This window comes from Pristiophorus japonicus, unplaced genomic scaffold, assembly GCF_044704955.1.
Source record: "Pristiophorus japonicus isolate sPriJap1 unplaced genomic scaffold, sPriJap1.hap1 HAP1_SCAFFOLD_572, whole genome shotgun sequence".
Lineage (NCBI taxonomy): Eukaryota > Metazoa > Chordata > Chondrichthyes > Pristiophoridae > Pristiophorus > Pristiophorus japonicus.
In genome coordinates this window covers 273,806-289,328 of record NW_027254480.1, presented here as the reverse complement: position 1 = coordinate 289,328, position 15,523 = coordinate 273,806, and the positions used below count along the sequence as shown (strand labels likewise).

The 15,523-nt window shown below is 43.9% G+C and overlaps 9 non-coding genes across 9 annotated transcripts; all 9 read right to left on the bottom strand.

Moving 5' to 3' along the window:
• Positions 1–1,731: 1,731 nt before the first annotated feature.
• Positions 1,732–1,803, bottom strand: trnad-guc (transfer RNA aspartic acid (anticodon GUC)). The gene has a single exon. It is a non-coding gene; the product is annotated as a tRNA-Asp (tRNA).
• Positions 1,804–3,378: 1,575 nt separating this feature from the next.
• Positions 3,379–3,460, bottom strand: trnas-aga (transfer RNA serine (anticodon AGA)). The gene has a single exon. It is a non-coding gene; the product is annotated as a tRNA-Ser (tRNA).
• A 1,868-nt stretch (positions 3,461–5,328) lies between these two features.
• On the bottom strand, positions 5,329–5,410 carry trnas-aga (transfer RNA serine (anticodon AGA)). The gene has a single exon. It is a non-coding gene; the product is annotated as a tRNA-Ser (tRNA).
• Positions 5,411–5,626: 216 nt separating this feature from the next.
• Positions 5,627–5,698, bottom strand: trnad-guc (transfer RNA aspartic acid (anticodon GUC)). The gene has a single exon. It is a non-coding gene; the product is annotated as a tRNA-Asp (tRNA).
• Positions 5,699–7,586: 1,888 nt separating this feature from the next.
• trnad-guc (transfer RNA aspartic acid (anticodon GUC)) lies at positions 7,587–7,658 on the bottom strand. The gene has a single exon. It is a non-coding gene; the product is annotated as a tRNA-Asp (tRNA).
• A 1,895-nt stretch (positions 7,659–9,553) lies between these two features.
• Positions 9,554–9,625, bottom strand: trnad-guc (transfer RNA aspartic acid (anticodon GUC)). The gene has a single exon. It is a non-coding gene; the product is annotated as a tRNA-Asp (tRNA).
• A 1,895-nt stretch (positions 9,626–11,520) lies between these two features.
• trnad-guc (transfer RNA aspartic acid (anticodon GUC)) lies at positions 11,521–11,592 on the bottom strand. The gene has a single exon. It is a non-coding gene; the product is annotated as a tRNA-Asp (tRNA).
• Positions 11,593–13,486: 1,894 nt separating this feature from the next.
• On the bottom strand, positions 13,487–13,558 carry trnad-guc (transfer RNA aspartic acid (anticodon GUC)). The gene has a single exon. It is a non-coding gene; the product is annotated as a tRNA-Asp (tRNA).
• A 1,594-nt stretch (positions 13,559–15,152) lies between these two features.
• On the bottom strand, positions 15,153–15,233 carry trnap-agg (transfer RNA proline (anticodon AGG)). The gene has a single exon. It is a non-coding gene; the product is annotated as a tRNA-Pro (tRNA).
• Positions 15,234–15,523: the final 290 nt, after the last annotated feature.

Sequence of the window (15,523 nt, the reverse complement as noted above, 5' to 3'; positions counted from 1 at the left end):
CCTGTTCTGAGTGTGGGAAGGGATTCACTCAGTCATCCCAACTGCTGAGACACCAACGAGTTCACAAGTGACTGCAGGAGTTGGATTCTATTGATTTTGCTGCTGTTAATCGCATCCTTTTGAATCATGTTTGTTGTATCACTTGGGGTTTGTTTCTGTTGATGTGAATAACCTATAACTGGGCTAGAGCTTAATATTTTCATATTTCAAATAACACAGTGTGTCGATATTTGATATCTCCAAGACCAGAGAGGACTAACTGATGTCCTGTTACTGACTGCACCAATTTGGGCCTTTTCTTCTTTCTAATTCTGGATTATTACAGTTCTCATACCATCAGTTACTCTCCGGGACAAGTTCCCAGTCTGGTAATCACTTTCAGATACTGGACTTAGCGTGTGCCCCACAGCATCTCTCTCACCTTCGATGTGTGAATGGAGCACCCCGCCTGCAAACCTGGGTTCAATTTAAATTTGAATCCACTCAGCAAATGCATTTTAAAAAATATGTACATGTAAACTGATCACATGAAATAATTGGCAAAGGTTTAGAGTCACCAAGATGAATAAGTGAACACATCACGGACTAACAACCCAGCTCTATATTCACAGGGGAAAGTTTGTTATCTATCTGCTCGAATGTCAGTTGGTGAGATGAGCGACTGAATCTCTTTCCACGCACAACAGCATCCATTCCCGCTGTCCCCACATTTGCAGTGTTGAGTCAGGTGGGTGCACGAGTCTCACAGGCTGAACGATTGGTTGTAGGAGCATCCACACACAGAACAGGTGTCCTGTTTCTCCCCGCTGTGATTGGTGTTTTTACAAAGGCTGATGATAAGATGATCCTGATCAATCTGGGGAATCTGTCAAATCTTGACACGATGTCTGGATTGCATTTCCCAGTTGCAGATCCTCCCCTTCTAATACCCTGCAAATAAATGGTGGTTACAAACGTTGTTACTTTAAGTACAGGATATAAATTAAGAATAGACAATTCTAGATTCTATGGAACATTCTGTCCCCTCCTGTCCCTCCTAAATTCCTTATTCTAGACATTTACTGTCTAAAATCAACATTCATTTCATCGCCTGAGCTTTATTATCTCCAGAAAGTGATGAATCTGGCTCGGTGCAATTCCACAGACATTAGTTAACCTCTAGTGCCTCACGGTCAGTCGATTCAGTGAGTGCCAGCAGGATTTCCACTGTGGTAGGCATCACAGCCTCAACTCCTGTCCTCAAATGACATCCACACACTTCCCAGTTGTACAGAGGACAATTATAACCTGTGAACTGCTGCCTTGGCTGAGCTCAACTAACAGCCCAGATCAAGGATCGAACTTGTGACCGTCCAAGTCAGTACTGCAGTGTTCTGAAATTGGGGGTTGGGGGTGCGGTGGGGGGGGAGGGGGTATGGGGCAGGGTGGGAACAGAATATTTTGAAACAAATTTGGCTCCACCTGTAAAGGAAAACTTCGTCACAATGCACAATTCTGAACTCTTTCCAAATTAGACAAGCAAGTGAAATGCATCATCTAAAACAGTGAGACATTTTAGAATGGCTCAAGTCACTGAATTAGCTTTACAATCATTGCACAGTACAGAAGGGAGCGACTGGTAATGGTAGCTCGGTTCGTAAAGTCCCCCAACACAAGATATTGCTCTGGAACTTTTTAATATGCATCTCTTCCAAGAAAGAGAAGTAAAATTCGACATCTTGAAACAACTGCCTCCTCATCAGGGAATTGAACCCCGGTCTCCCGCGTGACAGGCAGGGATACTCACCACTATACTAACGAGGAACTGACGTGTAGCAGCTCTGTCAGAGCAGGAATCGAGTCACTGTGAACAGAACTGGACACCAGGAGAAGTCGACAGACACATTGAGAGACAGAGAAAAACCGACAAACAGGGAGAGACAGACAGCGAGATAGAGACAACGAGAGACAGTTTGTGTGAGACTGAGAAGGAGAGGCAGACTGAGTGCGAAAAAGAATCAAATATATACATATACAGAGATGTGTGTGTGTGATCTATTAAGAGAGAAAGGGAAAGAGTGAGAGAAAGACAATGAATAAAGACAGTGACGCGGAGAGAGAGAGATAGAGGGAGAGCGATAGAGACTAAAACAGAAAATGATGGAAATACTTCTCAGCTTACAAGCAGGGACTAACAGAGATAGGCAAAGACATGGACAGACCGAAATGATGATGGGAAAGAGAGAGCCAGTCAGACAAAGAGTCTGAGAGAATCCCATTGGAACAGACGTGGCACCGTGAGAAAGAGACAGATTGAGAGACTGAGACAAACAGAGAAACAGGGACAGACAGAGTGAGTCAGACTGAGAGAGACAAAGACTCAAACATACAAAACTCTCTGAAGAGAGAGAGAGGCAGAAACCGAGCGACACAGATACATTTCACAATTTCATTTCATTATCGGTTCAGAGTGACACATAGTTACAGAAAATTGTTGATTCAAACGATGAAAATCGGACATCACTGATCAGAATGGGAGGAAATCTGTGTTAAAATAAATAGAAACCAGGAGTGGGGAAGAACCCACGGTGGAAAACCCTTTGAAGTTTAAGGCCAACGACATAACCACTCGGTTATCCTGGCCCTGTGAGAGCTTGGATTCTGTCTCTGTGACAAACTGGGCTTCAACCCCAACCCCACATACAAACACATGCACATAGTCTTTTAGTGAGCATTTACGAACATTTTTAGGAATATTGACACGAGGGCAACTCTCCTACTCTGTTTCGAGTAATGCTCTGGGACCTTTCATATCCACCCGAGGGTGCAGACGGAGCTTCAATTTAACATTTCATCCGAAAGTCAACAGCTTCAACATTGCAAAATTCCCCAAGTGCTGCACTTGAGTGTTAGCCAAGATGATATGCTCAAGTCCAAGGAGTGCGACTTGAACACACAAACTCCTGATTCAGTCGAGAATGCTGCCACTGAACCAAAGCCGATACAAAAGTTCACAACCGTATTATTTTCCCCAAGTCTTTTTTATAAGTTCCAGGACATACCAAATTCATGGTGATGATTTCCACAGACAGTTGCACATACACAGAGACAAAAATAGAGATAGACAGACACAGAGACACACATAACCAAAAATTTACACGCACCAACGGGCATGCACAGATGCCTTAGACATCTCGAGGGATAGACAGGCTGAATCACTGTCGCAACTTTGACTGATTGTTGCGATTTTTTAAACGGATGTATCGTAAATATTGCAGATTAATAAAAATGAGAACAAATGTCAGTGTTGAAAGGTGTGGGACGTTATTCCAATTATCACATGATCAGTTTGGGAGAGAACTGGTTAAATTGTGAAATGGAATGAAAAATGCTGAGAATCGTAGTCGGCAGGATTCGAACCTGCGCGGGAAAACCCCAATGGATTTCTAGTCCATCGCCTTAACCACTCGGCCACGACTACTGTGTCGCTGGCTTTTTAAACGTTACTCAGAAAAAACTCAGTCATCCATCTCTGTGCAGCAGACGGCCAAAGAATCCTGAAAAAGTCTCCGTTTGCTAAAAATCTGGAAGAGGCAAACTCCTCTACCTGTATTTTCACAGTTCGATTTCGCTCTGGAATTTTTAATATGAATCGACCAAGAAACAGAAGTAAAAATCACATTTTGAAACAGCTGCCTCCCCGTCGGGAAATTGAACCCCGGTCTCCTTCGTGACAGGCAGGGACACTCACCACTACACTAACGAGGAACTGACGGATAGCTGCTCTGTCGGAGCAGGAATCGAGCTGTGAACAGAACTGGACACCATGAGAAGTCGACAGACACATTGAGAGACAGAGACAAACCGACAAACAGGGAGAGACAGACACCGAGACAGAGACAACGAGAGACAGAAAGGGTGAGACTGAGAAGGAGAGGCAGATTGGGTGAGAAAAAGACTCAAACACATACAGAGACAGAGATTTGTGTGTTTGATCTATTAAGAGAGAAAGGGAAAGAGTGAGAGAAAGACAATGATAAAGACAGTGACAAGGAGAGAGACAGATAGAGAGAAAGAGATAGAGACTAAAACAGAAAATGATGGAAATGATTCTCAGGTTAGAGGCAGGGACTAACAGAGACAGGCAAAGAAATGGACAGACCGAAATGATGGGAAAGAGAGAGCCAGTCAGACAAAGCATCTGAGAGAATCCCATTGGAACAGACGTGGGCACCGTGAGAAAGAGACAGATTGAGAGACTGAGACAAACGGAGAAACAGGGACAGACAGAGTGAGTCAGACTGAGAGAGACAAAGACTCAGACATACAAACACATACACAGCTCTGTGGAGAGAGAGAGAGAGGCAGAGACCGAGCGACACAGATACATTTCACAATTTCATTTCATTATCGGTTCAGAGTGACACATAGTTACAGAAAATTGTTGATTCAACCGATGAAAATCGGACATCACTGATCAGAATGGGAGGAAATCTGTGTTAAAATAAATAGAAACCAGGAGTGGGGAAGAACCCACGGTGGAAAACTCTTTGAAGTTTAAGGCCAACGACATAACCACTCGGTTATCCTGGCCCTGTGAGAGCTTGGATTCTGTCTCTGTGACAAACTGGGCTTCAACCCCAACCCCACATACAAACACATGCACATAGTCTTTTAGTGAGCATTTACGAACATTTTTAGTAATATTTACACGGGGGCAACTCTCCTACTCTGTTTCGAGTAATGCTCTGGGACCTTTCATATCCACCCGAGGGTGCAGACGGAGCTTCAATTTAACATTTCATCCGAAAGTCAACAGCTTCAACATTGCAAAATTCCACAAGTGCTGCACTTGAGTGTTAGCCAAGATGATATGCTCAAGTCGAAGCAGTGCGACTTGAACACACAAACTCCTGATTCAGTCGAGAATGCTGCCACTGAACCAAAGCCGATACAAAAGTTCACAACCGTATTATTTTCCCCAAGTCTTTTTTATAAGTTCCAGGACATACCAAATTCATGGTGATGATTTCCACAGACAGTTGCACATACACAGAGACAAAAATAGAGATAGACAGACACAGAGACACACATAACCAAAAATTTACACGCACCAACGGGCATGCACAGCTGCCTTAGACATCTCGAGGGATAGACAGGCTGAATCACTGTCGCAACTTTGACTGATTGTTGCGATTTTTTAATCGGATGTATCTTGAATATTGCAGATTAATAAAAATGAGAACAAATGTCAGTGTTGAAAGGTGTGGGACGTTATTCCAATTATCACATGATCAGTTTGGTAGAGAACTGGTTAAATTGTGATATGGAATGAAAAATGCTGAGAATCGTAGTCGGCAGGATTCGAACCTGCGCGTGAAAATCCCAATGGATTTCTAGACCATCGCCTTAACCACTCGGCCACGACTACTGTGTCGCTGGCTTTTTAAACGTTACTCAGAAAAAACTCAGTCATCCATCTCTGTGCAGCAGACGGCCAAAGAATCCTGAAAAAGTCTCAGTTTGCTAAAAATCTGGAAGAGGCAAACTCCTCTACCTGCATTTTCACAGTTCGATTTCGCTATGGAATTTTTAATATGTATCTACCAAGAAACAGAAGTAAAAATCAACATTTTGAAACATCTGCCTCCCCGTCGGGAAATTGAACCCCGGTCTCCCGCGTGACAGGCGGGGATACTCACCACTATACTAACGAGGAACTGACGGATAGCTGCTCTGTCGGAGCAGGAATCGAGCTGTGAACAGAACTGGACACCATGAGAAGTCGACAGACACATTGAGAGACAGAGACAAACCGACAAACAGGGAGAGACAGACACCGAGACAGAGACAACGAGAGACAGAAAGGGTGAGACTGAGAAGGAGAGGCAGATTGGGTGAGAAAAAGACTCAAACACATACAGAGACAGAGATTTGTGTGTTTGATCTATTAAGAGAGAAAGGGAAAGAGTGAGAGAAAGACAATGATAAAGACAGTGACAAGGAGAGAGACAGATGGAGAGAGAGCGATAGAGACTGAAACAGAAAATGATGGAAATGCTTCTCAGCTTACTGGCAGGGACTAACAGAGACAGGCAAAGACATGGACAGACCGAAATGATGGGAAAGAGAGAGCCAGTCAGACAAAGAATCTGAGAGAATCCCATTGGAACAGACGTGGCACCGTGAGAAAGAGACAGATTGAGAGACAGAGACAAACAGAGAAACAGGGACAGCCAGAGTGAGTCAGACTGAGAGAGACAAAGGCTCAAACATACAAACACATACACAACTCTCTGAAGAGAGAGAGAGAGAGAGACCGAGCGACGCAGATACATTTCACAATTTCATTTCATTGTCGGTTCAGAGTGTCACATTGTTACAGAAAATTGCTGATTCAACCGATGAAAATCCGGTCTCACTGATCAGAATGGGAGGAAATCCGTGTTAAATTAAAGAGATACCAGGAGTGGTGTGCGAACCCACGCGGGAAAAATCCATTAAAATTCAAGGCCAACGCCTCAACCACTCGGCGATCCTCGTCCTGTGAGAGCCTGCATTCCGTCTCTGTGACAATCTGGGCTTCAACCCCGACCCCACATACAAACACATGCACATCGGCTTTCAGTGAGCATTTACGAACATTTTTAGGAATATTGAGACGGGGGCAACTCTCCTATTCTTTTTCGAGTAATGCACTGGGAACTTTCATATGCACCCGAGGGTGCAGACGGAGCTTAAATTTACCATTTCATCCGAAAGTCAACAGCTTCAACATTGCAAAATTCCCCAAGTGCTGCACTTGAGTGTTAGACAAGATGATAATGCTCAAGTCTCAGAAGTGCGACTTGAACACACAAACTCCCGATTCAGTCGAGAGTGCTGCCACTGAACCAAAGCCGATACAAAAGTTCACAACCTTATTATTTCCCCCAAGTCTTTTTTATAAGTTCCAGGACATACCAAATTCATGGTGATGATTTGCACAGACAGTTGCACATACACAGAGACATATATAGAGATAGACAGACACAAAGACACGCACACACATAACCAAAAATGTGCACGCACCAACGGGCATGCACAGATGCCTTCGTCATCCCGAGGGATAGACAGGCTGAATCATTGTCACAACTTTGACTGATGTTTGCGATTTTTGAAACGGATGTATCGTGAATATTGCAGATTAATAAAAATGAGAAAAAAATGTCAGTGTTGAAAGGTGTGGGACGTTATTCCATCCATCTCAGGATCAGTTTGGCAGCGAACCGGTTAAATTGTGAAATAGAATGAAAAATGCTGAGAATCGTAGTCGGCAGGATTCGAACATTAGCGGCATAACCCAATGGATTTCTAGTCTACCGCCTTAACCACTCGGCCACGACTACTGTGTCGCTGCCTTTTTAAACCTGACTCATAAAAAACTCAGTCATCCATCTCTGTGCAGCAGACGGCCAAAGACGCCTGAAAAATTCTCCGTTTGCTAAAAATCTGGACGAGGCAATCTCCTCTACCTGTATTTTTACAGTTCGATATTGCTCTGGAACTTTTTAATATGAATCTCTTCCAAGAAATAGAAGTAAAATTCTACATTTTGAAACAACTGCCTCCCCGTCGGGGAATTGAACCCCGGTCTCCCGCGTGACAGGCAGGGATACTCACCACTATACTAACGAGGAACTGACGTGTACCCGTTCTGCCAGATCAGTAATCGAACCACTGTGAACAGAACTGGACACCATGAGAAGTCAACAGACACATTGAGAGACAGAGACAAACCGACAAACAGGGAGAGACAGACAGCGAGATAGAGACAACGAGAGACAGAAAGTGTGAGACTGAGAAGGAGAGGCAGACTGAGTGAGAAAAAGACTCAAACATATACATATACAGAGATGTGTGTGTGTTTGATCTATTAAGAGAGAGAGAGGGAAAGAGTGATAGAAAGACAATGATAAAGACAGTTACAAGGAAAGAGACAGATGGAGAGAGAGCGATAGAGACTGAAACAGAAAATGATGGACATACTTCTCAGCTTACAGGCAGGGACTAACAGAGACAGGCAAAGACATGGACAGACCGAAATGATGGGAAAGAGAGAGCCAGTTAGACAAAGAATCTGAGAGAATCCTATTGGAACAGACGTGGCACCGTGAGAAAGAGACAGATTGAGAGACAGAGACAAACAGAGAAACAGGGACAGCCAGAGTGAGTCAGACTGAGAGAGACAAAGACTCAAACATACAAACACATACACAACACTCTGAAGAGAGAGAGAGAGAGAGACCGAGCGACGCAGATACATTTCACAATTTCATTTCATTGTCGGTTCAGAGTGTCACATTGTTACAGAAAATTGCTGATTCAACCGATGAAAATCCGGTCTCACTGATCAGAATGGGAGGAAATCCGTGTTAAATTAAAGAGATACCAGGAGTGGTGTGCGAACCCACGCGGGAAAAATCCATTAAAATTCAAGGCCAACGCCTCAACCACTCGGCGATCCTCGTCCTATGAGAGCCTGCATTCCGTCTCTGTGACAATCTGGGCTTCAACCCCGACCCCACATACAAACACATGCACATCGGCTTTCAGTGAGCATTTACGAACATTTTTAGGAATATTGAGACGGGGGCAACTCTCCTATTCTTTTTCGAGTAATGCACTGGGAACTTTCATATGCACCCGAGGGTGCAGACGGAGCTTAAATTTACCATTTCATCCGAAAGTCAACAGCTTCAACATTGCAAAATTCCCCAAGTGCTGCACTTGAGTGTTAGACAAGATGATAATGCTCAAGTCTCAGAAGTGCGACTTGAACACACAAACTCCCGATTCAGTCGAGAGTGCTGCCACTGAACCAAAGCCGATACAAAAGTTCACAACCTTATTATTTCCCCCAAGTCTTTTTTATAAGTTCCAGGACATACCAAATTCATGGTGATGATTTGCACAGACAGTTGCACATACACAGAGACATATATAGAGATAGACAGACACAAAGACACGCACACACATAACCAAAAATGTGCACGCACCAACGGGCATGCACAGATGCCTTCGTCATCCCGAGGGATAGACAGGCTGAATCATTGTCACAACTTTGACTGATGTTTGCGATTTTTGAAACGGATGTATCGTGAATATTGCAGATTAATAAAAATGAGAAAAAAATGTCAGTGTTGAAAGGTGTGGGACGTTATTCCATCTATCTCAGGATCAGTTTGGCAGCGAACCGGTTAAATTGTGAAATAGAATGAAAAATGCTGAGAATCGTAGTCGGTAGGATTCGAACATTAGCGGGATAACCCAATGGATTTCTAGTCTACCGCCTTAACCACTCGGCCACGACTACTGTGTCGCTGCCTTTTTAAACGTGACTCATAAAAAACTCAGTCATCCATCTCTGTGCAGCAGACGGCCAAAGACGCCTGAAAAATTCTCCGTTTGCTAAAAATCTGGACGAGGCAATCTCCTCCACCTGTATTTTTACAGTTCGATATTGCTCTGGAACTTTTTAATATGAATCTCTTCCAAGAAATAGAAGTAAAATTCTACATTTTGAAACAACTGCCTCCCCGTCGGGGAATTGAACCCCGGTCTCCCGCGTGACAGACAGGGATACTCACCACTATACTAACGAGGAACTGACGTGTACCTGTTTTGCCAGAGCAGTAATCGAACCACTGTGAACAGAACTGGACACCATGAGAAGTCAACAGACACATTGAGAGACAGAGACAAACCGACAAACAGGGAGAGACAGACAGCGAGATAGAGACAACGAGAGACAGAAAGTGTGAGACTGAGAAGGAGAGGCAGACTGAGTGAGAAAAAGACTCAAACATATACATATACAGAGATGTGTGTGTGTTTGATCTATTAAGAGAGAGAGAGGGAAAGAGTGATAGAAAGACAATGATAAAGACAGTTACAAGGAAAGAGACAGATGGAGAGAGAGCGATAGAGACTGAAACAGAAAATGATGGACATACTTCTCAGCTTACAGGCAGGGACTAACAGAGACAGGCAAAGACATGGACAGACCCAAATGATGGGAAAGAGAGAGCCAGTCAGACAAAGAATCTGAGAGAATCCCATTGGAACAGACGTGGCACCGTGAGAAAGAGACAGATTGAGAGACAGAGACAAACAGAGAAACAGGGACAGCCAGAGTGAGTCAGACTGAGAGAGACAAAGACTCAAGCATACAAACACATACACAACTCTCTGAAGAGAGAGAGAGGGAGAGACCGAGCGACGCAGATACATTTCACAATTTCATTTCATTATCGGTTCAGAGTGTCACATTGTTACAGAAAATTGCTGATTCAACCGATGAAAATCCGGTCTCACTGATCAGAATGGGAGGAAATCCGTGTTAAATTAAAGAGATACCAGGAGTGGTGTGCGAACCCACGCGGGAAAAATCCATTAAAATTCAAGGCCAACGCCTCAACCACTCGGCGATCCTCGTCCTGTGAGAGCCTGCATTCCGTCTCTGTGACAATCTGGGCTTCAACCCCGACCCCACATACAAAAACATACACATCGGTTTTCAGTGAGCATTTAGGAACATTTTTAGGAATATTGAGACGGGGGCAACTCTCCTATTCTTTTTCGAGTAATGCACTGGGAACTTCCATATCCACCCGAGGGTGCAGACGGAGATTCAATTTAACATTTCATCCGAAAGTCAACAGCTTCAACATTGCAAAATTCCCCAAGTGCTGCACTTGAGTGTTAGACAAGATGATAATGCTCAAGTCTCAGAAGTGCGACTTGAACACACAAAATCCCGATTCAGTCGAGAGTGCTGCCACTGAACCAAAGCCGATACAAAAGTTCACAACCTTATTATTTCCCCCAAGTCTTTTTTATAAGTTCCAGGACATACCAAATTCATGGTGATGATTTCCACAGACAGTTGCACATACACAGAGACATATATAGAGATAGACAGACACAAAGACACGCACACACATAACCAAAAATGTGCACGCACCAACGGGCATGCACAGATGCCTTCGTCATCTCGAGGGATAGACAGGCTGAATCATTGTCACAACTTTGACTGATGTTTGCGATTTTTGAAACGGATGTATCGTGAATATTGCAGATTAATAAAAATGAGAAAAAAATGTCAGTGTTGAAAGGTGTGGGACGTTATTCCATCCATCTCAGGATCAGTTTGGCAGCGAACCGGTTAAATTGTGAAATAGAATGAAAAATGCTGAGAATCGTAGTCGGCAGGATTCGAACATTAGCGGCATAACCCAATGGATTTCTAGTCTACCGCCTTAACCACTCGGCCACGACTACTGTGTCGCTGCCTTTTTAAACCTGACTCATAAAAAACTCAGTCATCCATCTCTGTGCAGCAGACGGCCAAAGACGCCTGAAAAATTCTCCGTTTGCTAAAAATCTGGACGAGGCAATCTCCTCTACCTGTATTTTTACAGTTCGATATTGCTCTGGAACTTTTTAATATGAATCTCTTCCAAGAAATAGAAGTAAAATTCTACATTTTGAAACAACTGCCTCCCCGTCGGGGAATTGAACCCCGGTCTCCCGCGTGACAGGCAGGGATACTCACCACTATACTAACGAGGAACTGACGTGTACCCGTTCTGCCAGATCAGTAATCGAACCACTGTGAACAGAACTGGACACCATGAGAAGTCAACAGACACATTGAGAGACAGAGACAAACCGACAAACAGGGAGAGACAGGCAGCGAGATAGAGACAACGAGAGACAGAAAGTGTGAGACTGAGAAGGAGAGGCAGACTGAGTGAGAAAAAGACTCAAACATATACATATACAGAGATGTGTGTGTGTTTGATCTATTAAGAGAGAGAGAGGGAAAGAGTGATAGAAAGACAATGATAAAGACAGTTACAAGGAAAGAGACAGATGGAGAGAGAGCGATAGAGACTGAAACAGAAAATGATGGACATACTTCTCAGCTTACAGGCAGGGACTAACAGAGACAGGCAAAGACATGGACAGACCGAAATGATGGGAAAGAGAGAGCCAGTTAGACAAAGAATCTGAGAGAATCCTATTGGAACAGACGTGGCACCGTGAGAAAGAGACAGATTGAGAGACAGAGACAAACAGAGAAACAGGGACAGCCAGAGTGAGTCAGACTGAGAGAGACAAAAACTCAAACATACAAACACATACACAACACTCTGAAGAGAGAGAGAGAGAGAGACCGAGCGACGCAGATAATTTTCACAATTACATTTCATTGTCGGTTCAGAGTGTCACATTGTTACAGAAAATTGCTGATTCAACCGATGAAAATCCGGTCTCACTGATCAGAATGGGAGGAAATCCGTGTTAAATTAAAGAGATACCAGGAGTGGTGTGCGAACCCACGCGGGAAAAATCCATTAAAATTCAAGGCCAACGCCTCAACCACTCGGCGATCCTCGTCCTATGAGAGCCTGCATTCCGTCTCTGTGACAATCTGGGCTTCAACCCCGACCCCACATACAAACACATGCACATCGGCTTTCAGTGAGCATTTACGAACATTTTTAGGAATATTGAGACGGGGGCAACTCTCCTATTCTTTTTCGAGTAATGCACTGGGAACTTTCATATGCACCCGAGGGTGCAGACGGAGCTTAAATTTACCATTTCATCCGAAAGTCAACAGCTTCAACATTGCAAAATTCCCCAAGTGCTGCACTTGAGTGTTAGACAAGATGATAATGCTCAAGTCTCAGAAGTGCGACTTGAACACACAAACTCCCGATTCAGTCGAGAGTGCTGCCACTGAACCAAAGCCGATACAAAAGTTCACAACCTTATCATTTCCCCCAAGTCTTTTTTATAAGTTCCAGGACATACCAAATTCATGGTGATGATTTCCACGGACAGTTGCACATACACAGAGACATATATAGAGATAGACAGACACAAAAACACGCACACACATAACCAAAAATGTGCACGCACCAACGGGCATGCACAGATGCCTTCGTCATCTCGAGGGATAGACAGGCTGAATCATTGTCGCAACTTTGACTGATGTTTGCGATTTTTGAAACGGATGTATCGTGAATATTGCAGATTAATAAAAATGAGAAAAAAATGTCAGTGTTGAAAGGTGTGGGACGTTATTCCATCGATCTCAGGATCAGTTTGGCAGCGAACCGGTTAAATTGTGAAATGGAATGAAAATGCTGAGAATCGTAGTCGGCAGGATTCGAACATTAGCGGGATAACCCAATGGATTTCTAGTCTACCGCCTTAACCACTCGGCCACGACTACTGTGTCGCTGCCTTTTTAAACGTTCCTCAGAAGAAACTAAGTCATCCATCTCTGTGCAGCAGACGGCCAAAGACGCCTGAAAAATTCTCCGTTTGCTAAAAATCTGGACCAGGCAATCTCCTCTACCTGTATTTTTACAGTTCGATATTGCTCTGGAACTTTTTAATATGAATCTCTTCCAAGAAACAGAAGTAAAATTCTACATTTTGAAACAACTGCCTCCCCGTCGGGGAATTGAACCCTGGTCTCCCGCGTGACAGGCGGGGATACTCACCACTATACTAACGAGGAACTGACGTGCGCTTATTCTGCCAGAGCAGTAATCGAACCACTGTGAACAGAACTGGACACCATGAGAAGTCAACAGACACATTGAGAGACAGAGACAAACCGACAAACAGGGAGAGACAGGCAGCGAGATAGAGACAACGAGAGACAGAAAGTGTGAGACTGAGAAGGAGAGGCAGACTGAGTGAGAAAAAGACTCAAACATATACATATACAGAGATGTGTGTGTGTTTGATCTATTAAGAGAGAGAGAGGGAAAGAGTGATAGAAAGACAATGATAAAGACAGTTACAAGGAAAGAGACAGACGGAGAGAGAGCGATAGAGACTGAAACAGAAAATGATGGACATACTTCTCAGCTTACAGGCAGGGACTGACAGAGACAGGCAAAGACATGGACAGACCCAAATGATGGGAAAGAGAGAGCCAGTCAGACAAAGAATCTGAGAGAATCCCATTGGAACAGACGTGGCACCGTGAGAAAGAGACAGATTTGGAGAGAGAGACAAACAGAGAAACAGGGACAGCCAGAGTGAGTCAGACTGAGAGAGACAATGACTCAAACATACAAACACCAACACAACTCTCTGAAGAGAGAGAGAGGGAGAGACCGAGCGACGCAGATACATTTCACAATTTCATTTCATTATCGGTTCAGAGTGTCACATTGTTACAGAAAATTGCTGATTCAACCGATGAAAATCCGGTCTCACTGATCAGAATGGGAGGAAATCCGTGTTAAATTAAAGAGATACCAGGAGTGGTGTGCGAACCCACGCGAGAAAAATCCATTAAAATTCAAGGCCAACACCTCAACCACTCGGCGATCCTCGTCCTGTGAGAGCCTGCATTCCGTCTCTGTGAGAATCTGGGCTTCAACCCCGACCCCACATACAAACACATACACATCGGTTTTCAGTGAGCATTTAGGACATTTTTCGGAATATTGAGACGGGGGCAACTCTCCTATTCTTTTTCGAGTAATGCACTGGGAACTTTCATATCCACCCGAGGGTGCAGACGGAGATTCAATTTACCATTTCATCCGAAAGTCAACAGCTTCAACATTGCAAAATTCCTCAAGTGCTGCACTTGAGTGTTTGCCAGGATGATAATGCTCAAGTCTCAGAAGTGCGACTTGAACACACAAACTCCAGATTCAGTCGAGAGTGCTGCCACTGAACCAAAGCCGATACAAAAGTTCACAACCTTATTATTTCCCCCAAGTCTTTTTTATAAGTTCCAGCACATACCAAATTCATGATGATGATTTCCACAGACAGTTGCACATACACAGAGACATATATAGAGATAGACAGAAACAAAGACACGCACACACATAACCAAAAATGTGCACGCACCAACGGGCATGCACAGATGCCTTCGTCATCTCGAGGGATCGACTGGCTGAATCACTGTCGGAACTTTGACTGATGTTTGCGATTTTTGAAACGGATGTATCGTGAATATTGCAGATTAATAAAAATGAGAAAAAAATTTCAGTGTTGAAAGGTGTGGGACGTTATTCCATCGATCTCAGAATCAATTTGGCAGAGAACCGGTTAAATTGTGAAATGGAATGAAAAATGCTGAGAATGGTAGTCGGCAGGATTCGACCATGTGCGGGATAACCCAATGGATTCCTAGTCCATCGCCTTAACCACTCGGCCACGACTACTGTGTCGCTGCCTTTTTAAATGTGACTCAGAAAAAACTCAGTCATCCATCTCTGTGCAGCAGACGGTCAAAGACACCTGAAAAATTCTCCGTTTGCGAAAAATCTGGACCAGGCAATCTCCTCTATCTGTATTTTTACAGTTCGATATTGCTCTGGAACTTTTTAATACGAATCTCTTCCAAGAAACAGAAGTAAAATTCTACATTTTGAAACAACTGCCTCCCCGTCGGGGAATTTAACCCCGGTCTCCCGCGTGACAGGCAGGGATACTCACCACTATACTAACGAGG